General features: G+C 38.1%; 1 protein-coding gene and 1 long non-coding RNA gene across 8 annotated transcripts in view; one reads left to right on the forward strand and one right to left on the reverse strand.

The window, feature by feature from the left end:
• LOC130455792 (uncharacterized) overlaps positions 1 to 19,057 on the forward strand; it is a 30,183-nt gene extending 11,126 nt beyond the window's left edge. Inside the window, exons 2-3 of the long non-coding RNA XR_008913914.1 lie at positions 13,386 to 13,545; positions 18,853 to 19,057. This is a non-coding gene — a long non-coding RNA (uncharacterized LOC130455792). The remainder of the gene's footprint in view (positions 1 to 13,385; positions 13,546 to 18,852) is intronic.
• Positions 1 to 23,760, reverse strand: part of SLC9A7 (solute carrier family 9 member A7) — a 250,945-nt gene that overhangs the window by 221,994 nt on the left and 5,191 nt on the right. The gene's annotated exons all lie outside the window — the stretch shown is intronic.

Raw genomic sequence — 23,760 nt, forward strand, 5'->3', positions numbered from 1 at the left:
TGGATAATACAATTTTTAAACTGAATTTACCATAAATTTATGTTATACACTTTCACTGGGTCCTCACTGGTGCTAAACAATCCTTCTACACCAGCCTTAGCAATTCACTATTCTACTCTCTACAGTGTTTCTTCCTATCCTTTTCATCTCTCCTCCAACCCCATGTGGCTCTCCCTCACCTCATCATCTTAACTTAGAACTTGGTCTCAGGTTTCACAGAAAAAAACAAACAACTGAAGCCATTATCGAGACTTTCCTCTTCTCTCCTCTTCCTCATCTCAAATAACTCAGATGCCTTATACTACTATTTCTTCTTTTACTCTTCTCTTACATGAAGAGGTAGCCCTACTCTTTGCCAAAGCAAACCCCTCTACCTATATAATCTCATTCCACTCATCTCTTCAAGAGATTTCCCCCTCTGTCATTAACACTATATAACTTGTTTTCAATCAATTCTTCTTTACTGTCTACAAGCATGCCCATGTCATCTCCATTCTCCAAAAACCTTCAATTGAGCCTTCCATTCTGGTTAATTATCATCCTGTATCTCTTTTACCTTTGTGGCTAAACTCTGTGAGAAGACCATCTTGAATAGATGCCTCCTCATGTCCTCCCATTCTCTTCTTAATTCCCTTCAATCATCTTGACCCTATAATTCCACCAAAACTGCTCTCTAAAGTTACCAATGATCTCCTGAATGGCTAAATCTAATGGCCTTTTCTTAATCTTCATTCTCCTTGACCTCATTCTTTTCTCCTTGTTATTCCCTTCTCTGGAGGCTTTCATGACTACTGATCTTGATTCTCCTACATGTCTGAACCTTCTTTCTTAGTCTCCTTTGCTGGAGCCTCATCCATCTTATTCTCATTAATCATCAGTATCCATTAGGGCTCTTAATCCCTCTTTTCTTATCCTTCTATGTTTAATTTGGTGACAATATCAAGTTCCATGAATTTACTAATCACTTCTTTGTTGATGATTTTTGAAATTATCTTTCCAGTTCAAGCCCTAACTTCTCTATTAACATCCAATTTCTTATCTCCAAATGCCTTTCAGACATTTTGAACTCAATGTCCTATAAACATCTTAAACTAAACCTGTTCAGGGGGCAGCTAGGTGGCACAAAGCATAGAGTTGGAAGGTCCTTGGTTCAAATCTGACCTCAGATACTTCCTAGTTGTGTGACCCTGGGCAAATCAGTTAACTCCATTTGCCTAGCCCTTTCCCTCTTTCCCTAACCTAGAGTGGTTACTAAGATGGAAAGTAAGGTTAAAAAAAAAAACCCAAACTTAACATGACCCTCTCCCCTTCTAAAGGTCCCTATTCCTGGAGAGGAGACCACTATGTTTCTACTCCCCCAGGCTTGCCATCTAGGCATCATGCTTGACTTCATCATTTTTCATCTCACTCCTCCTTCATATCCAATGTATTGCCAAAACCTGCTGATTTCACCTTTATAGTATCTCTCACATGTACCCTCTTTTCTCCACTACTACTGCCACCACTCTGATACAGACCCTTGACTTCATGGCTGTATGGTTGCCACAGTCAGCTGGCAGACATGTCTGCCTCAAGTCTCTTCGTACTCCAGTCCATTGTCCATTCAGCCACAAAAATTATCAATTTCCCTACCAAAATTGCAAGTCTGACCATGTCACTCTCATATTCAAACTCTAGTGACTCCTTACCATTTCCAAAATAAAATACAAAATCTTTTTAACAAAGTCCTTCCTAATCTACAACCTCCCATCTTTACAACATTTTTACACCTTACACTCCTACCCCCTTTGTATCCCTCAGTGATACTGGACTCTTTGCGATTTCTCAAACCACTCTAAGCTCCCACAGTTTTCTCAGGCAGTTCCTCATGGCTGAAATGCTCTCTCTCCTCACCTCCACCACCTGGCTTCCTTCAAATCCAAACTAAAATACCACCTTCTACAGGAAGCCTTTCTCAATACCTATGAATTCTAGTGCCTGCCCTCGGTTAACAATTTCCTGTTTAGATTGCATATAACCTGTCTATAACTATTGGTTTGCCTGTTATCTCCCCCCATTAAACTATGTTCTCCTTGAGAGAAGGGACTGTCTTTTGTCTTTCTTTGTATCTCCAGCACTTGGCACAGTGCCTGACACATAAGAATTGATCAATAAATGCTTACTGACTGATACTGTCCAGGTGCAGAGGCTGAATGAGACAGTTTCTGAGGTCCCTTCTACCTCTTCAATTCTTTGATCCATATACTTTAAAATATTTTATTTCAGGGGCAGCTGGGTAGCTCATTGGATTGTAAAACCTAAAGACAGGAGGTCCTAGTTTCAAATTTGGCCTCAGATACTTCCTAGCTATATGACCCTGGGCAAGTCACTTAAGCCCCCATTGCCTAGCCCTTATCACTCTTCTACCTTGGAACCAATACACAGTATTGATTCTAAGATGGAAGGTAAGGGTTTTATATATATATATATATATATATATATATATATATATAATTTCAAAAAGTAGAATAAATGTCTAAAGAGGCACTAGTGGGAAGAGCAACAGGTCAAGTCTAGAACTGAGAAAAAAACTGATACTCATAAAATAATAATAAAGTAAAAAAAAAAGTAATAAAACCATAGAACTTTTAAGAATACAACAGGACCTGAGAGATCACATAAAAGTCTTTCTTTTTATGGATAAGGAAATTGAGGGCCAGGAAGATGAGAAAGCACCTCACTAGATATTAGTGAGTTCAAGATTATTCCAAAAGAACATTTTTTAATTGTCAGAAGATAAGGGAACTAAAGTCCCTTTCCAGTTCTCTAGACACTTTTCAGGATCCTGGGATATTTTATAAATAGGAATTCCCATTCTGCTTTTTATAAAAAAAAATATTCAAAACTCTTTGAATGGTGAAAACCTAGGAGAGTTAATGTCTATTCATAATACCTTCATTTTTATTTATGGTTCTAAATGCTGAATAAAATTCATTTCAATTCTAAGAAAAGCTACTAAATGATAGATTACAACTAACCGTCCCCAAAGCCCAAGCTTCTTACTGAAACATCACATCATTTTATCTGAAATGTTCCATTATAAATTTCCAAAGCATCCTATGTGAGAAAAAATTACCAAGTTGCAGCATAAAGTGTACGTTTTCAACTTTGTATAAATAAATCATGCTTTCGACCAAGAGCAAAGGTTAAGAGAAGGAACTCAGTGAAAAGCTCTCAATTCAATTCAATGAGGCTTTTATCTGCCTACACCCATAAAGCACTCTGCTAGGTACTAAAATATAATGAGAAGATTAAAAAAACAACACAGACACAGTCCTACTCCCATTTTATCAGAGAGAGAAAGAAGGGAATAACACACATTGATATAGCTCTTTAATACTTGATTTTTGCAGCCTTGTTTTATCTGAGGCACCTGGGAGACACAGTGAATAGAGTGCTGGACCTAGAGTCAAGAAAGATCCAAATCCAGCCTCTGACACTTACTAGCTGTGTGTCCCTGCCCAAATCATTTAACCTGTATCTGCCTCAGCTTCTTCACCTATAAAATGGAAATAATAAAAGTACCCTCCCTCACACAGTTGTATGAAGATAAACTAAGATAATATTTATAATGCACTTGGCAAACTTTGGGCAGCTAAGTGGCATAGTGAGTGGATAGAGTACCTGACCTAGGAAGACTTACCCTTTCTGACTTTGTATCTGGCCACAGACACTTACTAGCTGTGTCACCCTGGGCAAGTAATTTTACCATTTACCTCAGTTTCCTCATCTGTAAAATGAGGTGGAGAAGGAAATGGCAAATCACTCCAGCCAGTATGTTGGTCAAGAAAGTCCCAACAGGAGCAGCTAGGTGGCTCAGTGGATAGAGAGCCAAGCCTAGAAATGGGAGGACCTGGGTTCAAATGTGGCCTCAGACACTTCCTATGTGACTCTGGCAAGTCACTTAATCCCCAATACCTATCCCTTCCAGCTCTTCTGCCTTGCAACCAATAATTAGTATAGATTCTAAGATAGAAGGTACGGAAGAGAGAAAGAGGGAGGGAGGGAGGGAGGGATGGAGGAAGGAAAGATGGAAGGGATGGAAGGGAGGGAAGGAGGGAAGGAGGGAAGGAGGGAAGGAAGGAAGGAGGGAAGGAGGGAAGGAGGGAAGGAAGGAAGGGACAGAGGGAGGGAGGGAGCCCCAAACAGGGTCATGAAGAGTCAGACGTGATTAAAAATAATTTAACAATAACTGGCAAGTTTTAAAGTTCTATATAAATGCAAGTAATAATGTCACTATCATCATCATTGTTATTATTATAATAAATTAACCATAAACATTTTCATACTCAGTTTATACCTAAGGAAAGAGAGCCAACAGAGATTAAATAACTTGTCCATGGTCATAAAATCTAGAGTCAGAGGCAGTATTTGAATTCAAATCTTCCTGACTTCCAATTACTTATGACATCTAGATAATAAAAAATTATTTTAAAATTTGGGTGTTTAGGTGGCACAGTAGATAGAGGGCCAGGTCCAGAATCTGTAGGGTCTGGGTTTAAATATGGTCTCAGACACTTTCTAGCTGTGTGATCCTGGGCAAGTCATTTAACCTCCATTGCCCAGTCCTTACCACTCTTCTGTCTTAGAACTGATACTAATACAGAAGGTAAAGTTTGGTTTTTTTTTAATTACTTTAAAATCCACTGCTCTTATTTACTATGCCATGTCATCTCTCCTTTGAGGCAATTAGGACAAATATTTCCCTATTACAGATGAAGAAACTACAATTTACAATTTAAAGTGGTTAAATGATTCACCAGACAAGACTCACAACAAGGGACAGATCTAAGACTCCAGGTCTACAACAACCTGCTACCTCATAGGTGAGGAGATCAATTTCCCTCTCTGCCTAAACCAGACATGGAAAAACTTGTTCAATACTTTTAGCACCCTTTTCTGAAACAGCACACCAAAAAGGGATTACATGCATTGTCTTCACCCTGTTCGCCTCAGTTTTCTCATCTGTAAAAGGGAGAAGGAAATGGCAAACCACTCGAGGATCTTTGTCAAGAAAACCTCAAATGGCGTTACAGAGTCAGACACAACTGAAATGACTGAAAAATATTAGTTATAATAATATTAACAGCTAGCATTTCTATTATGCTGTATTTCTATTAAGCTTTAAGGCTTGCAAAGAATATCATAAGCATTGTATTTTATCTCTGCAACAACTCTGGGAAACGTGATATTATTATCCTCATTTTAAAGCTGAGGAAGTTGAGGTAGATGTTTAAGTGACTTGGCCTGACTCATACAGTTTCTAAGAGTCTAAGGTTGGATTTGAATTTGAGTCTTCCTGACTCTGGGTCCAGTGCCTCATCACCACCTATCCCATTTAATTGTCCTCTGCCTCTTCCGCTGTCATACTTTCTTCATTACCATGATGTGCTTTCCATTTGGCTCCGTGGGCAAAATATCCTTATAGTCTCAAACTATCTTAACTGTTTTTCTATATTAAACTGCTTTAATATTATATTAAACTGCTTTTTTGTACTTCTGTAAAAGTGCACCTAATTGATGAATTTATACATTCCTTAAACATTGAGCACACACACAGAATTAATGAGTTAGTGTTGGAAACAACAAAAAATATCATCTAGTCCCACCTTCTCATTTTATGGATGAAGCCACTGAGGACCAGAGACTTGCTCCAAATCACAGAGCTGGTTAGGAGCGAAGCACGATCCACCAGGTCTTCAGACTCCCAAGGTCAATGCTGTGTACACAATGCCATGGTTCCTCACACCTCTCACCTTTATAGCTGAACTATAGCTATAACATGATTTAATACTTAGATACTAATAATCCTTGTAAAATATTAATAGCATCATCTACAAGTCATTTCATAGAAGGGTACCTTATAAATTTCCTGGCTGATATTTACAATATTTCTGGAAGTTAAAGACAGAGAAAGTAATATTATCCCCATTTTTTAGAGAAACTAAAGGACCATTCTGAAGGAGACAGACCTATGGTGCATATTATCACCTCCATTTTAAAGATCAGATATCTGAAAGCCTCAATGGGTCCAATATTAAGAGGCTGATTGGCAGCTAGAGACCAAATTCAATTGTTTTTTGAAGTCCATGCCAAGTCAATTTGCATTGTACCTCAAATACAGACTGATCAATAAATTTCTCAATACTACCCCTTCAATCATTTCAACCCCACCCCCCAAAGCTATTTCCCCTATGTAGAAATTTAAGGTTGGAAAATCCCACAATCCAGGGTTTGGAAAACCCCCTCACATCAACCTTTCTTTTCCCAGAAGGTGGGGTGGATAATCAAGTTACCTTGATTTAAAATATGTTGTAAGTTAATATTACACCACCACCACGTACAACCTGCTAAGAGGACACATTAGCTAACAATGACCTAAAGAGGGGGGTTTTCCAAGATCTGGTCCTTTGATGCAGGTCAATTGACCAGATCTTGGGAAGGAAGTCTGTTCTTGCCAATTACCAAAAATCCTGTATGGGAAGGAGGTGTTGATGGGCAAGTCAATGAGCAGAAAAAGATGCCTAAGGATCAGCTGGGCTCCCTCTTCCCTCATGAGAATTTTTAATTTTTTATATCTTTTGTTTGTACAAAAGACCCTATGAGAAGGTTCAAACTAGGAAGACAATCCTTTCTAGGACACATGAAGGGATTAAACAGAAATATTAGTAGCCAGTAACACTATCCTACACTCCTTTCTATTCCTTTATCCTTCTCCCTCATAGATGCAGTCAGGCAATAAACATTTATTAGGTGGCTCAGTGGAGAGTGAAGACAGACCTGGAGCCAGGAAGTCCTGAATTCAAATCCCACCTCAGACACTCATTAGCTGTGTGAGCCTGAGCAAGTTGCTTAGCCTCTAGGCAGGCTCAGCTTTTTTGTTTTCCTTTAATCCACTGGAGAAAGAAATAGCCAACCACTCCAATATCTTGGCCAAGGGATGGATAAAAATTGGACATGACTGAAAAACAATGAGAAATACTCATAATCTGGGTTGATGGTTATTCTCTTCTATTCAAATATTTCTCTTCTATTCAAATCTCCTTTATAATGAAAATTGAAAACTAGGTGGCAAAAGGATAAGATGCCAGGTCTGGAGTCAGGAAGACTTGCTTGTCTTTCCAAGTTCAAATCTGGCCTTCTACACTTAGGAGGCAAGGCACCTAACTGTTTGCCTCAGTTTCTTCATCTGTAAAAATGAGCTGGAAAAGGAAATGGCAAACCATCCTAGTCTCTTTACCTAGAAAACCCGGAATGGGATCACAGAGAGTCAGAAACAAGACTGAAATGACTAAGGAAGAATGCTAAGAAAAACTAGGTGCTTAAACACCCAATAGGAGCTAATGAAATTCATCATAACCATTGATCCAGTGATCAAAGAGTTACTAGAGCTCTATCACTAAGATAGCGGCCTTCACACTGAAAAAAAGAAAAGATAGATACATTGGTAAAAACAAATGGGTGTACTGAAGGATTTCAGTAATGATAAATCATAAAGATGTATTCAAAAGCTGATGCCAGTGAACAAAGTGTTCTTGGATCAGACGTATCTGGATATATTGCTAACATTTCACATGGTTGATAAATACTGAATCTTTCTGTTGGTTTGGATGAAAATTTGTTGGGCTTAAAAATTGTACTTTCAAGAAGCTGCAGCTGGCAGACTGGCTGGAAAAAAAAAAGATCCTTTTGAATCTGTAAAGATACACTTTAACATCTGAATTAGTTGGAAGACAAAAGTCTGACTGAGTCAGGAAGGATTTTCTAGTGAGCTTCTTTCTTGCCACTGGGTGGAAACAGTGGTGTTAGCACCAATTTCATTATCTTTGAAAGTGGGCTTGTAATATTATGTAAAAACTTTCTGGCCTTTCCTTTGTTCCATACCCCCAATGTTGAAAAACTTGCAAGACAATGATCAGAGACAAGCAGACTGGCTCTCTCTCAGACTTCTCTCTGGACAGCCACAGAGGCTGCAACTTTCTCAGCATCTCCTGTCTTGTGGTCTGTATGCATTTCCTTAACCAGTCCTAAAAACCCCCTCCCCATAGTTTTCCCAGTCTTTGGCTTCCCTCTAGGTGACTAGGATTCACTCACGGATTTTTGGAAAGGGTGGTCCTCTTCAGTGTGTTCACTGTTTATTTGTAATGTTGAAAATTTGGAAACAATTCCCTATAGAGAATTATCCTCTATAAGTTACATTATAGAACTGTAAGAGCCTTTGAAACTGCAAACCACCTTCTCCTCTCAGATACTCTTTCCACATACTCATTCCTCTAGTTTTCGTGACTTTGCTCTCTTGGTTCTCCTCCTACACTGCTTGGATCACTCCTTCTCAAAATCCTTTGTTTAATCATCATCCATTTCTCACTCCACCTCCACAACTATGAGTCTACTCCAAAGGCTCTCTTCTCTGCTCATTGTACACTTTCCTGCCTCTCTCTGGGGCACCTCCTCATTCCCAGGGGTTTGATTTTTATTTTTCATCATAGGACAGCGGGGAAAGTAGGACTTCAACCCAAATCCTGGTTCTGCCTTCTTGTGTAACCTTGGGCAAGTCACTGAACCTCTGTGGGCTTCAGTTTCCTCACCAGTAAAATGTGAGGATTAGATCTTTCAAGATCCCTTCCAGCTCTGTGTTTCTGATGCTATGACCTCAGGATCCATATATCTAAGCTCTGTCACTTTTCTGATGGTTCCAGCATCACCAGCCTCCAAGGATATTTCCGACTGGAGGTCCTGTGGGCACCTCAAATTCAACACATCTCAAATAGAACTCTTTATTATAACTTATTACTCTCATCCCTTTTCTGAACTTTCCTATTGGCAAGAGGGCACTACGTTCCTTCTCTTCTCCCAGGCTCAGAACAATAGTATCATTCTGCACTCCTCACTCTTCCCTCAAATCATGTTGGTTGGGAAGAATTGGAAACTGAAGGGGTGCCCATCAATTGGGGAATGGTCGTGGCATGTGAATTATGCTGTAAGAAATGAAGAAATAGATGGTTTCAGAGAGATGTGAAAACAAAAACTTTTATAAGCTAATGTAGAGTAAATTAAGCAGGATCAGAAGAACAATTTATATAACATCAAAGTCGTAAAAATGAATCATTTTTAAGACTTGTGAAGAATAATGAAATGAGCAGAACCAGGAGAATAATTTCTACAACATCAACAACACTGTAAAGTCAAACAGCTTTGAAAGCTGTTAACTACAATGACCCGCCATGATTCAGAGAACTGAGGATGAAACATGATATCCACCTCTTGACAGAGAGGTGATATATTTAGGGTACGGAATGGGATGTGTTTTTTGAACAAGGCCACTGAGGGAATTTGTCCAAGACTTGTTGATTCTATCTCTGAACATCTTTCACATTTATTCCCCTCCATCACCTTTATTATAGACTGTCTTCCTGATTGGTCTCCCTCCTTCAATTCTGTCCCCTGTCCAAATGATTCTGCTACCAAAGGAAGTTCTTAAAACACAGGTTTCATTCTATCACACTCTTGTTCAGGGAACTATATTGGCTCCCTACCAGTTCTATGATCAATTGCAAATACCTATGGATAACTAGATGGATAAAGGAATGGGTCTGGAGTCAGAAGGCTTGAGTTCAAATCTGACCTCAGATTTCCAAATGCCTTGCTCTGGACAAGTCACTTAACCTCTATTTGCCTCAGTTTCCCCAACTGTAGAGTAGGAATAATACCTGGACCTACCTCACAGGGTTTTTGTAAAGATAAGATTGGATATATTTGTAAAGCACTTTGCCAATGTTAAAGTGCTACTTAAATACTAGCTATTATTAATATATAAAATTTCAGTTCCTCATCTGTAAAATGAGCTAGAGAAGGAAATGGCAAACCACTCTAGGATCTTTGCCAAGAAAACCCCAGAAGGGGTTGTAAAGGGATGGGTATGATTGAAAATGACCAAACAACAAAAAGGAGGAAAAATTAGAAATTGAGCTAATAATATGCACAATGATCATGGCGATGTTTTATTTTAGTGTTTTCTTTTTTAATTAATAAAAAACTATTTTCTCTCCCTCCCACCCCTACCCTACTGGAAAAAAAATAAAGAAGAAAAGTAAATATACATAGTTGAGCAAAACAAATTTCTTCAGCAATCTGTTCAAAAAAATATATGTGTGGCAGATAGGTGACTCAATGAATTCAGAGCCAGACCAATAATAGATGGAAGGTCCTGGGTTCAAATGACCTCAGACACTTCCTAGCTGTGTAATCCTGGGCAACTCACTTAAGCCCCATTATCTAGTCCTTACTGCTCTTCTGACTTGTAACTAATACACAGTATTGATTCTAAGATGTAAAATTGTTTTTTAAAAACAAACAAGCTATATACGTACATATATTTTTCATTCTACCCCCCGAATCTATCACTTCTCTGTTAAGAGTTGGATATCATATTTCATCCTCTATTCTCTGGAATCACAGTTTGTGAATCACATTTTGTACAGTTTTCAGACCTGTTTGCCTTTACAGCATTGTTGCTACTGTATAAATTGTTCTCCTGGTTTTGCTCATTTCATTCTTCGAAATCATTCATTTTTGTAATATAGATTGATGTTATAGCTTAAATTGTTCTTTTGATCCTGCTTAATTTACTCTGCATTAGTTTGTCTTTCTATAGATCTCTCCAAAATAATCTCTTTCTGACATTTTACAATTCATATTCTCTCCCTATCCTCTCCCCTCCCCAAGACTATAGTAGGCAATATTATATCAATTGTACAAGTCCTCTCTTCTCAAGATCAGAAATGTATCTGGTAGAGAAAGCACCGTGCTGCTTAGTGTAAAGAGCATTGGATTCTGCCCAAGTCAGGAGACCTGCGTTTGAATCCACATTCTATTATTTTATTAGCTGGGTGACCCTGGCCATGATGCCTAGCCTCTCTGTGTCTCAGTTCCCTTATCTGCAAAACTCTTATATCTGGAGATCTCTTGGAAGGGTTCTACTTAAGACTGGTAAGAGAAGGCAATGTTAGATATACAGAGTCAGGAATCCTGGTCCACAATCCTCATCTGAAAAAATGGAGAGATTGGGTAGGATCAACAATCAACAAGAATTTATTAGATAGCTACTATGAACTAGTGAAGAAGATGCAAGTACCATGAAAAAACAATCCCTATCAACAAAGAGTTTACATTCTAAAAGGAGAGCCAAATACATATAGAGATAGATACAACATAAACAGAAGATGAGTATCAATCAATATATATTAAGTGCCCATTTATCATGTGCCAAACACTGTGTTGAGCTGGGGATAACAAATATAGATATAAACATGGTAGTTAAATGTGAGGTACTTTTGGAAGAAGGGCACTAGCAATTGGGGGAATCCAGAAAGGATTCATCATCTTTTGTATGAAACCTCTCCTGAGTCTCCCAACAGAGACATACTTCTCCCCATCATCCTCATCGTCATCACTCAAATGTATATAGTACTTTAAGGTTCATAAGCAGTTTATTCACAATTCTTTGAGGAGAGTAACATCCTTTATGTTAGAAATGAAATAGCTGAGGGTCAGAGAGATTGGACAGTTCACCAGGTTCACACAACTAATAGGAGAATGTGGATTCAAATCCATAGAGGTTTGGAGGAAGTAACCACCCCTCAAATCGACCTTATTTTTGAATTTCCAAGGTTTCTTTCAGATTCTAAAATTTTATGAACTTTGAGAAGCACTTTTCCACTATTTTTAAGGCAAGGTAACTATAAGAGCTGAGAAAAGTAAAATTTCTTTCTTATCTAATAGTGTTCTTGTTGAGAAGAATTTAAGGGATTCTGGGATAAGCGCCCTTAAAGTTTCCACTCAGTTTTTACCATTTCGGTAAAACTTAACTTGGGTGACATTTGACCTTGCCTACTCTTCAAGGATAGAATTGATATTTGAGTATATGAAGGAGATAAATTGACGTCCAACTAAGAGTCTGGAGAAAGTTGGCATCCCTGAATTGGTTGAACAATTTTAATTAGATTTTCAAAGAATATTTTCCAAAACAGATTATATGTATATAAAGATAATTTAATTCAATTTCAGCAAAATTATCATTCTAGTATGATAGACCCAAGTTCTAGTCCTAGCTCTGCCATTTTGGTGTAGCCATTGTGACTAAGCAGAACTGGATATGGAGTCAAGGGCTATTATTTTAAATTCCTGATCTCTTAATACCTGTGTGACAATGGATTAGTCACTTCATCTCAGCAGGACTAGGTTTCCACAAGTTTGAGATGGGAGAGAGCTCAGTGGATAATGCTGGGCCTGGAGTCAGGAAAACTTGAGGTCAACTATCTGACCATGGGCATGTTTGCCTCAATTCTCTCATCTATAAAATGAGCTGGAGAAGGGAATGGCAGACCACTTAGTATCTTTACCAAGAAAATCCCAAATGGGGCCATGAAGAGTCAGAAACGACTCAACCCCAATAGGAGGAGCATGTTGGATTAGATGATACCCAAGGTCCCTTCCAGGTCTAATCGTCTGAAGATGATATTTCTAACACGAAGTCAAGGATTTTTTTTTCTATTTTACTTTGTCTGTGGACAACATATTTTAACTGTGAAAAATATAGAGATTTTGATTGAAGTTAGACTGTTATACAATGTACAGTCAAAGCCTGCCCACACATTAATCATTTTTCAGTCAACTAACAATAATATTGCTGGCCTCTCCTCCTTGTCTTCTGGTATTCTTGTTATTAAGTTGCATGTTTGGAGAATAGCGATAAAGATAAACCTGCCACAGACTTTTCTTAGTCTAGGGCTCTCTGGGTCATTGTACCACTTCTGCTGATAAGAGGACCAGAGGAAGAAAGCTTGCTTTCATCAGCAGAGTGGAATATGAAGGAGTCAGAATGATTAACTTCAGGGCAGTGAATGAGAGAATTGTCCCATTCCAATGGCAGTATATTTCGTGATGTGTCTGGGCTCGAAGGGAATTCAGCACTGGCTGCTAGTGGCTGGGAGGCATCCTTGTGAAGAAGGGGGGTGATCAGTTATGACAGACCCTTATTAAAATGTGTGCCTCACACCAAGATCTCATATGACATTGGATATGCTCCATGGGAAAAACAAGCGCTGTGATCGCTGTAAACAGGAACTGGGAATCCATAAGTGGCCTCCATAAGGATGGGAGCCATATGTTGAAGCATGTGCCGTGGCAGTAGGTGCTAAATAAATACCTAATAAGTTTGGGGTTCCACGCTAACAATAAAGAACCCTCATTTGAAAGTTGAAGCTTCAAGAAAAATAACCTTATGGCAATCTTTGGCATATTAAAAGAACAGAACATTGTTTTACAAAATAAACTTTGTTTCTTAGGGAAGATTAAGAGATTTGTGACTGTGGAAGCTGTGCAGTATGGTCTCCTAAATTCACAGATTGAGAGCTTAAAAGTCACCTGATCCAACTCCTTTCACTCTACGAAAGAAGAAACTGAGGCTCCCTGAAGACAGGACCACAAAGGCACACAGTGTTACAGGTGGGGATCGCTGCGATCACCTTCGACAAGTACCAAAACACACTTGGGTAGGACGAGGAATGGATTTCGTTTTATTGAGTTCTCAAAAGCAGGTTCTCTAAGGGAGACCTTAAGTTCATTTGTGAGATCTGAAGAGTTTCTGGTTCCACCATACCAAGCAGAAGCAGTGACCCATTCTGACTCTACCTCCCCATAGCTCTGCCCTATCGCCCTTGCTTTCCATTTCTTTTTTCCCAGAGCTGGTGGGCAACTTCTTGTTGATACTATTTACACCTCTCTTTTCATTCACTCCAGAAAGTTATTAGCTTTAGTATTAGGAGCAATGTTTGTGTTTACATACACACAGAAGTAATAAAAGACACTGGGCTTTGGAAACAGCTTTTGGCAACTCTCACCTAAATTGTTTGGATGATTAAACAAACTTGAAGCTGCCTCTGACCTTGGACTTTGCCACTGCCTACCTGTATATCCCTAGAGCTTTCCCACTCATCTGGTGGGTTCACCAGGAGAATACTATTCTATTCCTGAGTGGCAAAAGAAACTGCTTTTTTTTTTAACCCTAACCTTCGGTCTTGGTGTCAATACTGTGTATTGGTTCCAAGGCAGAAGAGTGGTGAGGGCTAGGCAATGGGGGTCAAGTGACTTGTCCAGCTGAGAAGTGTGGGAGGCCAAATTTGAACCCAGGACCTCCCCTCTCTAGGCTTGGCTCTCAATCCACTGAGCTACCCAGTGCCCCCAAAAAGAAACTTTTTCAAGAAGTATTAGAGGGCAGGGATGATAAAGGTGAGAACAGTACAAGAAACCTAACTGTATTTTATTATACAAAAGTTTAGTTGTTCTAGTTGTGTCCAGCTCTTTGTAACAACAACATCTGGTGTTTTTCTTAGAAAAGATGCTAGATTGCTTGGCCATTTCCTGCTCCAGTTCATTCTACAGATGAGAAAACGGAGGCAAAAAGAGTTAAGTGACTTGACCACGGTCACACAGATATTATCCTAATAGTTCCACTTATTAGAACAAATAATCTCATTTTGTTTTAGTTTCTTAAAATATTCTTTATTGGTGCCTTTATCTCATTTGATATTCATGAAAAGTCCTGTGAGTAGCAAAAGGGTGATTATCATCATTCCCACTTTACAGATATAGGAATTGAAGCTGTTAAATAGGTTTCATCCTACTAGTAAGAGAAGGGAGCTAGAACTCAGGCCAGGTGTTTTGACTTCTGATTCAGGATTCTTGGTACCATAGCAAGCTATCAATTTGGCAATATTTACTAAGCTCCTCTAGGAGTTACAAAATGAATACAATTAGCATTCACACAGCAGTTCACACAAGCAATTTTAGGTAACACTAAGAGTATAGCTACAGGCACTAGATACTTAAATAGTCTCTTTTGTGGATTTGTTGGCTTTTCTTTTCTCAGAGATAAACCAGGAGCTATGAGTTACCTTAGAATTCAACTAGTCTACCTCTCCCTCAGTTCTCATTTCAAAAGAAAAAATAAATTAAAAGAACGTTTCAGCCTAGTTTCCCAAGTTTCTCATTAATTTCATTAACCATGAGAAAGTGAAAGGAACACTGACTATAATAATTGTTGGATTTGCTCAAGCTTCCATTTTTCCATGGGTTTCTGATACATAACAATAATCCTTTGAGACTATAAAAGTCCATTTGAAAACTGGAGACACCAACTGAACCCTGCCCTAGCTGCACCAATGGGGACTGGATTGAGAACAATCCTGGGGACTTTTCCTGGTAAGATGATCATTGACTCACCAGGAGGGGTTCCTGAGATTTCCAGACTTGATAACTGCTAGCATTCTATCTCCTCAAGACCCCTAAAGTCACTCCAAGGAATTACTGTCAAGAATTTGCTGTTATATCTTGTCCCTCAAGCCATACATGCTGTTTTTTTCCTCTTCTCATCTTTAAAACAATAAAAGCTTGCCTAATCTCTGTATCTAATGGATTCCTCTCTTCTCTCCCTCGCAGAAAGGGTTACTTTTTCAGTTTCTAGTGTCTATCTCTCATTCAATTTGACTCTGGTCCAGTGGGGTCAGCCTCTCGGGAAGATAGTGGGTTGACAACTATAACTTCTATCTACTGCTGGACCCTAGACAACCTAGTTTGATTCTACAGGATAGAAAACCAAGACTACACAGCATCACATGAATTGTTAGCTTTCCCACTGGAAATTGATGCAAGCAAGAAAATATCATTGAGCACAGCTTCCAGTGCTTACAAACACCACCAAAAAAAAGCTGAGGGGTAACTAGAAATCTATTCCATAGAAACCACATTTGCTATATTCTCCCCTTCTGATAACAGAAGACTGTTAGTTAACAAGTTATTCAATCCTCATTAGAAGCCTCAATTTCTGTCATCAAAGTCAAGGAGTGAAAGCCAACCCTCTGATTACTTCACATTGGCAGAGTCCATTTTCTGTTATTTTCTGGCTAACAACATGACAAGCGATTCATATCTTGATGGATTTCTTCTGTAACCCTCCTCATTCCACTTCATCCCCATCAATCCCCCACACAACTGTATTCTTACTATTTACCAGATGTGCCCTACAGCCGGTGACAAGGAGGAGACCACAGCAAGGTCAAAACACCCATGTCTCTTTTATTTGGCTAAATTCAAGCTATAAATTCACCATTTGGCATTTAAAACAGGTTTAGCCCAGACTAGTCCTTCGTTCTAACTATGTGTTTAGGGGCTAGGAAATGGAAGAGGATATACCCACCTGCAGAAGACTAGGGAGTCTTTTCCAGGATGGAAAACCCCTAGTTCTAAGAATTGGGCAAATGGGCTTGATTCTGGGACAAATGCCTCTCAACTCCACAAGAAAGTTCTTGTTGCTGTCTGACTGACTCCCAAAAAATCCATTTGGCCCAAATCTGCCCAGGACAGCTCAGAATCTGCTGAATCTCTGAATAAGAAAATCAAAGAAAGAGAAAGTTCCTATCCAAAATAGCACAAAATGTCAGCATACCTGTAGCTTGTTTACCATACATGGTATAATTACAGTTAGGAAAAAGGGAAAATAATTGTCCCCATTTTACAGATGAGGCAATATCAAGGTTAAATGCTTTATAGACTAAGGCTACCTACAGTCCCTGGAGCTGGTAGTCAAATCCAAAATCTTTTGGCTCCAAGGGCAAGTATCTCTCAGTTCCTAGAGTGTAAATAGGAAAACCTCAAGGACCGGATCTTTTCTAAATCTTGAATCACTCTCTAGACCTAACAATGTTTTGCATACATAAGCCCTTAATAAATGCTTACTAATCTCCAGACTAAGTCTAACAATTATAACTCTCGACTTTTTCTGAGCCAGGTGTATTGCTTAGAAATATACTTCCTTGAGTGGCAGAATAGAGAATGGAATTGAGAAAGAGAGACAGAATGTTAAGATTTAAGGGAACAGGGGCAGCTAGGCAGTTCATTGGAGAGCCAGGCTTGGAGGTAGGAGGTCCTAGATTCAAATTTTCCCTTGGACACTTCCTAGCTGTGTCACTCTGGGCAAATCCTTTGACCCCTATTTCCCAGGTCTTACCTCTCTTCTGCCTTGGAACAGATACTTAGGATGGATTCTAAAACAGAAGGTAAGGGTTTAAGGAAGAAAAAAAAAGATGTAAGAGGGCAGGGATAACATACACTAGGGGTGCACACTATTAAACTTTGAATGTGATCACTAATAGTTAAATGAGAAGTAACCCAACAACTATTTACACTTCTTGGCCATATTTAAGGGTAATGTTACATAATTCCAGAGCAGTAACATTTTTAGAAGATAAATCCTCAAGAGAATTTAGATCTCTCTGGATTTACTTCACAATTATAGCCACCTGTAATCTGTCAGACTTATTGACATGGTTCTTCTACTGAGATTCTGGTGTCTAAAAATGTTAAGAAAACTTGACCTATTAGAAAAACAATCATATAACCAATCACCCAAATTGTTAAACACATACGTGTTTACATGGCAATTCTTGAAGGTCCTTTTAAGTAGCATATTACGAGAATTTTTATTACACCTACGATCAAAGCCTATGAAAGCTATGACAGTAGTTATGGAATTCAATTCAACAAACATTTATTAAGCATTTATTAAAAGGGAGCGCTCACCCGTTGCTCCCAGAAGCCATAGTATGCACAGCAATCACACCCCAGTAAAACCAGCTCAGTAGAATGGCTAAACCAGGTTGAGAGTATCTAACCCATTGGTGAATTAGGGGGATGTCTATCTACCTTAAGTAGGTGAAGACTTCCCCCCTCTGGAATGGGTGGATGAGAATGATTGGAACGAAGACCATGAAGGCGGATGAAGCAGGCACTATGGAGTGCTTAGAGCTTAGTCAGATGTCAAAGACATCAAAGTCATCCACTCTACACCAAGCCATCACCAATTGCCCTGATTTTTGTCTTGCTACTGGATTTGGAGGACTCTGGCAGATAGACTGGGAGAGATGTCTTTGTGCAACTTTGTCTCACTTTAAATCCAATTCAATTTAGCAAGTCGAAAGTCAAGACATCACCCTAGAGTGCCACTGATGTTCAAAAATGAAGGACAAAATCTGGCCTCAGACACTTCCTAGTGATGTGACCTTGGGAGAGTCACTGAACCCCAATTGCCTAGCCCTTACTGTCTTCTGCCTTGGAACCAATACTTAGTCAATTCTAAGACAGAAGACAAGGGTAAAAAAAGAACAATTAAGCCCTTACAGTATGCCAGCCACTCTATTAAGCCTCAGATATAAAGGCAAAAACATTATCCCTGCTCTCAAGAAGCCTCCACTCTAATGGAGATAACATGCAAATACCTAAGAACATCCAAGATGTAGGTAGTGCAAATGGAAGGTAATCTGAGAAGGATTCTGAAATATTTGCATGGAGACAGAAGATAAAATATCTTGTATGGGAAAAGCAATTGATAAAATTGGAGTTATGTTCAATCAGCCTGAAAAAGTGGGTTAGATTGTGAGAACCTTTAAAAGGAAAACATGAGGACTGAGAGCTGAACCTAGAAACAGGAGGTTCTGGATTCAAATCTACCTCAGACCTTTTCTAGCTGTGTGACCCTGGGCAAGTCACTTAACTTTCATTGTCCCACTCTTGTCACTCTTCTGGCCTTGGAACCAAAAGATAATATTAATTTTAAGATGTAAGGTAAGGGTTAAAAAAAAAAGTAAAACCAGAAGAGTTTATATTTTATACCAGAGGAAAGGGGAGGTGAGGTACCTGAAGTTTTAAGCAGGGAATTAACATTGTCATATCTCTGCTTTACAAATATCTACTTTGCAGCTGTGTGCAAGATGATCAGAAAGGGGAAGACATGAAGCTGGCTCTTGTAATAGTCCTGGCAAAGGTGATGAAGGTCTGAGGAAAAACAGTGGCTAGCCAAGTTCTGATAGGTCTTACCAAAATTAAAAAAAAAATAAAAAATTTTAAAAAAGAAAGTGAAATTTAAAAGAAAAAAACTGAAAACAAAAAACAAATAAAAATGAAATTAAATAAAATGAAAGGGAATTTTAAAAACTTCAAGTACTGAAAAAAAAATTCAAGTACTCCAGCTTCAAGATCAATGTTTTTGATTTTTTTTTGTGGTTCTTTCTCTCTTTACCTTTCCTTCCTCAATTGAGCCTTCATATTGAACACTCTCCAAATTAACTCCTTCATTCTTTTCTCCCTTAGGAGATTTCATCTACTTAGAGAACAGATCAAAGTTTTCTTGTAGGCAAAGGCCTCAGAGGTAATCTAGTCCAAGCAGCTCAATTTATATTTGAGGAAACTGAGGTCCAGAGAGATTAAGTTACTAATCAAAGGTCCCATACATAGGTAGTAAACATCAGAGGCAAGACTCAAACCCAGTTTCTTTGACTCCAAAGCTATACTGCTTCTACCATATTAAACTGCCTCCTCACAGTTTCTAATGACGACTTAAAGGCAGAATACCATTTTATTTCCTATTTTTTCCTCTTTAGGTCTAAGTCTAATTATTTCCATCTTTCTTAGGGATACTTCCACATGGATATCATAAAATCACATCAAATTCAGCACATTTAAAGGGAAACATCATCATTGTTGTTCCGTTATTTGCTATTCATGGTACCACAGCATTATGGAATAGGGGAGAAAGAGCCAGGTTTAAAGAGACAGAAGGACTTAGGTTCAAGTCCCACCTCTGACACTTTTTGGTTCTATCATCTTAGGCAAGTTATTTGACCTGTCAATATTTTAGGGAACTTTCTAAAACCATAGGATGCAGAGAAGACAATATTTTACATTGGTAGAGAGTCTCCTTATCTGAGAGTTCCCTATAACAAACCAGATCAAAAGTCTGGTCCTTAAAACCACTGCCACTACCATCACCACCCCCCACTACCACTTTGTTCAGTCATGTTTGACTCTTTATGACCCCATTTAAAGTTTTCTTGGCAAAAGATACTGGACTCCATTTGTCATTTCCTTCTCCATTTCTACTTGAGTTGACATCACTACAATAAAAATGTATTAAATTTTAACTGGGGTTTTTCTGTCCCCCAAAAGGGAAGAAAGTCAGAAACTTGAGAACATATCACTAGTAGTATGTAATACTACCAAGGGTTCATTTCTTCTTCCCTAAATAAATGTGTTCTCTATAGTGCATAAATTAAATGAAATTTCCATATCTTTCTTTTAATAGATATTTTGGAATAGCTCTCAAAATTTGGAAGAATTTGATCAATACATAGAAACATGTAAAAACACTGTCAAGATGAATATTCTTCTCAGACTGAATTAACTCCTTCACAATCTCAGACTATATTAATGCATTCTGAGTTAAATATAACTGCCACACATGTCTATTCCTTGCAAAAATAAGCCCCAATAACTCACTAAAAGACAAATCTAAACCCACTTTTGACCTCTCAAGGGGGGGTAGGTAGGCAGGATGGAGAGATTCTGAGCCCAAAAAATATTTTAAGAAATTTTAAAACACTAAAAATAAATTAAATTTTAAAAGATTAATCTAATTTCATTAACAAATAAAAACTCATTCGGGGCATCTAGCTAGCTCAGGATATTGAAAGTCAGGCTTAGAGATGGGAAGTCCTCAGTTCAAATGTGACCTCAGAAACCTCCTAGCTCTGTGACCCTGAACAAGTCACTTAACCCCCTTGTTAGCCCTTACCACTCTCCTGCCCTGGCACCAATACCTAGTATTGATTCTAAGATAGAAAGTAAGATTAAAAAAAAATTTAACAGCTAGGGAAGAAGAAAATTTGAATTATGAAGGATAAGTAATAAATTTAAGGAAGGAGGCTATTCTACCAATTATATTGGTTTTCTCAATATGGCAACTGAACACTAAGCTTTTAGAAGTAAATGTGCATTCATCCAAACATTGACTAACATACCACAAACAAAAAAATATTCTAGATCTGGCAACAAGAAGATATAAGGTGGAATTGCTGTATCCCTGCCAGCAAAAGGTCCAGGGTCTAATACCGGGTATGAGATGTATACAAAAATAATAATGATAATAATAAAAGGCAGCATATAGTTTAGTATAGAAGTATATCAGTAAAACAGAGTCACTTCACATGACAATTCTGGAAAAGGTCAAGAAACAAGAAAAAAATCATAGCAGCCCATTTGAGATGGGATATCAGCAGAATGAAAATGTGAATGAACAGTGAAGGTAGTAGCAATGGTATGGTAGCAAAGACTGGTTTGAATTCTAGCTTTGACACTCACCAAAGTTAATTTTACTTTTTTAAGCCTGTTTCCTCATCTTTAAAATGGGGCTAACACTTGCACTACCCATCTTATAAAGGTTAAGGTTAGAAAAGCACTTTATAAACTTTAACATAGAATACAAATGTAAGCTACATGTAAATACAAAAGGTACAGAGACACCAAAAAAAAATCTAAGGAGTATGAGTGAATGAATTATAATTCATCTATTAATCATTAAGTCTTTATTATTGGCCAGGTTCTGTGCTAAGTCCCTACATTCACTAGGGAGTCAAACACAAGCAAGCAAGACAGTCTCTGACCTTGAGAAGCAGACATTCTAGTAAGGGGCAGCACCTTAAAAAGGATATTGGTTGGAGGACAACGGAACAAGAAGTAATAAGGGTTGGAAAGGTAAGGTGAAAGCTCACATATCTGGACTCTAGACAAAGTCCCAGGGGCAGAGTCCAGAAATGATGGAAAAGGAATGAGGAGGATGACTTGAGTGAAGATAGAATGATTTGGGGATGAACCAGAAATGATCTGAGGCAGGAAATGGGAGAATGCTGATTCTTGGACCACATAAATATAACTATAATATTTTTTATTTAAAAAATTTTTTTGAACCTCTTTCAGAAGAATGAACCATCCACGAATACACTGCTGGTGGAATGATGAAAGGATCCAACCATTTTGGAGAGCAACCTGGAATTATGCCCAGTTATAAAAACTGTATATACCCTTAGACCCAGAAATACCACTATTGGGTTTATTTCCTAAGGTGATCAGGAAAAAAGGAAAAGAACCTTTATGTTCTAAAATATTTATAGTAGCTCTTTGTGGTGGCAAAGAACTGAAAATCGAAGGGATGCTCATCAACTGGGGAATGGCTAAATAAATTGTGGCATATAATTATGATAGAATACTACTGTACCATAAGAAATGATGAGCAGAATAATTTTTAAAAGTGGAAAGACCTTCATGAAATTATGAAAATCAAAATGAGTAGAACCAAGAGAACATTATATACAACCACAAATTAATGTTTGAGGAATAATGTGAATGTCCGCTCCAGAGAGGCACTAATAAATAGAAATACATAGCTTATATAGAATTTTTCTTTTCTTAAATTATGCCTATTCTTGTACAGGGAGAGGAAAGAGGGAGATAACTGGGAATTTTAATGTAACCAATGAACAAATTAATTAATTAAATTCACAAACAATAAAAAAAGTGATCTGTCATTGAAGATAGAACCAAAATAATTTCTTTGGTATAAATAACCCTTTTAAACAAGACTATTTATGAAGATTAATTTACCAACTCTTAACAATACTTCCAAGAAATGCTATCAATTTTTTAAAGGAAGTAAACACAAGTTGACCTTTATCATATACTCCTTTTAAATAAAACATGAAAGTTGCAACATATAAGAAAAAAAACCTTATCTTTGATATAAGGAAGTCACATGAAAACATACTACATGGATTCTATGAAACTCTGTATCATGTTGGGGAGGGGTATTGTGATTTTTAAGCAGAATTTGGTTATAATAAATTAGGACTATTTTTCATGACCAACTACTATAATAATGATGGGGCTTTTCTCCTGCAGCTGACATTTGTTAAGGGTTCTAAGATCAGTTGGTTGCTTATCTAGATAACTCTCAGGACATACACAAGAAAGCCTACCAAGAAGTCATATAAACCTGGATGAGACCAAAACAAAAGAAAAGAGAGGTTCCACCAATGAAGAACCGTTCATTTTTTAAAAACCCTTACCTTTTATCTTAAAATCAATATTATGCATTGGTTCCAAGGCAGAAGAGTGGTAAGGGCTAGGCAATGGGGATTAAGTAACTTGCCCAGGGTCACATAGGTAGGAAGTGTCTGAGGCTATATTTGAACCCAGGACCTCCCATCTCTAGACCCGACTCTCCATTTTAGACCCTACTGTTAATTTTTTGATGAGGCAAACAAAAAGAAATTCTATCTGAAATTTCTGCTTACGGACCCAGAACTTAAACTTTGGCTACTACATGGATCTGTCAATTACTAATTTCAGATAACTAGGAAGGTAGAGGCAGCTGTAGAAACAAAACAATGTCACCTGTGGCACAATAGGTAAAGCGATGGGCCTGGAATCAGGAAAATCTGAGTTCAAATTCAGCCTCGGAAACTACAACTTAAACTGTATTTGCCTCAATTTCCTCCCTTGCAAAATGGCACCTAATAATAGCACCTCTATCCCAGGATTGTTGCAAGGTACAAATGAGAAAATATTAATCAAGTGCTTAGCACAGTGAGTGGCAGACAGTAGGGACTTTAACAATGCTTATTCTATACCCTTGTTCCCCCAATCTTGCTTACCTATGCTTTAATTTCGCTTTAAAATTTTTTTAATTAAATTATAATTTTAAATTAAATTTGAAAAATTAATTTTAATTACCACACTTTAAGTTTGCTTTGCAATCTAAGCATCAGCACAACACAC

This window comes from Monodelphis domestica, chromosome 8 (genome assembly GCF_027887165.1).
Source record: "Monodelphis domestica isolate mMonDom1 chromosome 8, mMonDom1.pri, whole genome shotgun sequence".
Classification (NCBI taxonomy): domain Eukaryota; kingdom Metazoa; phylum Chordata; class Mammalia; order Didelphimorphia; family Didelphidae; genus Monodelphis; species Monodelphis domestica.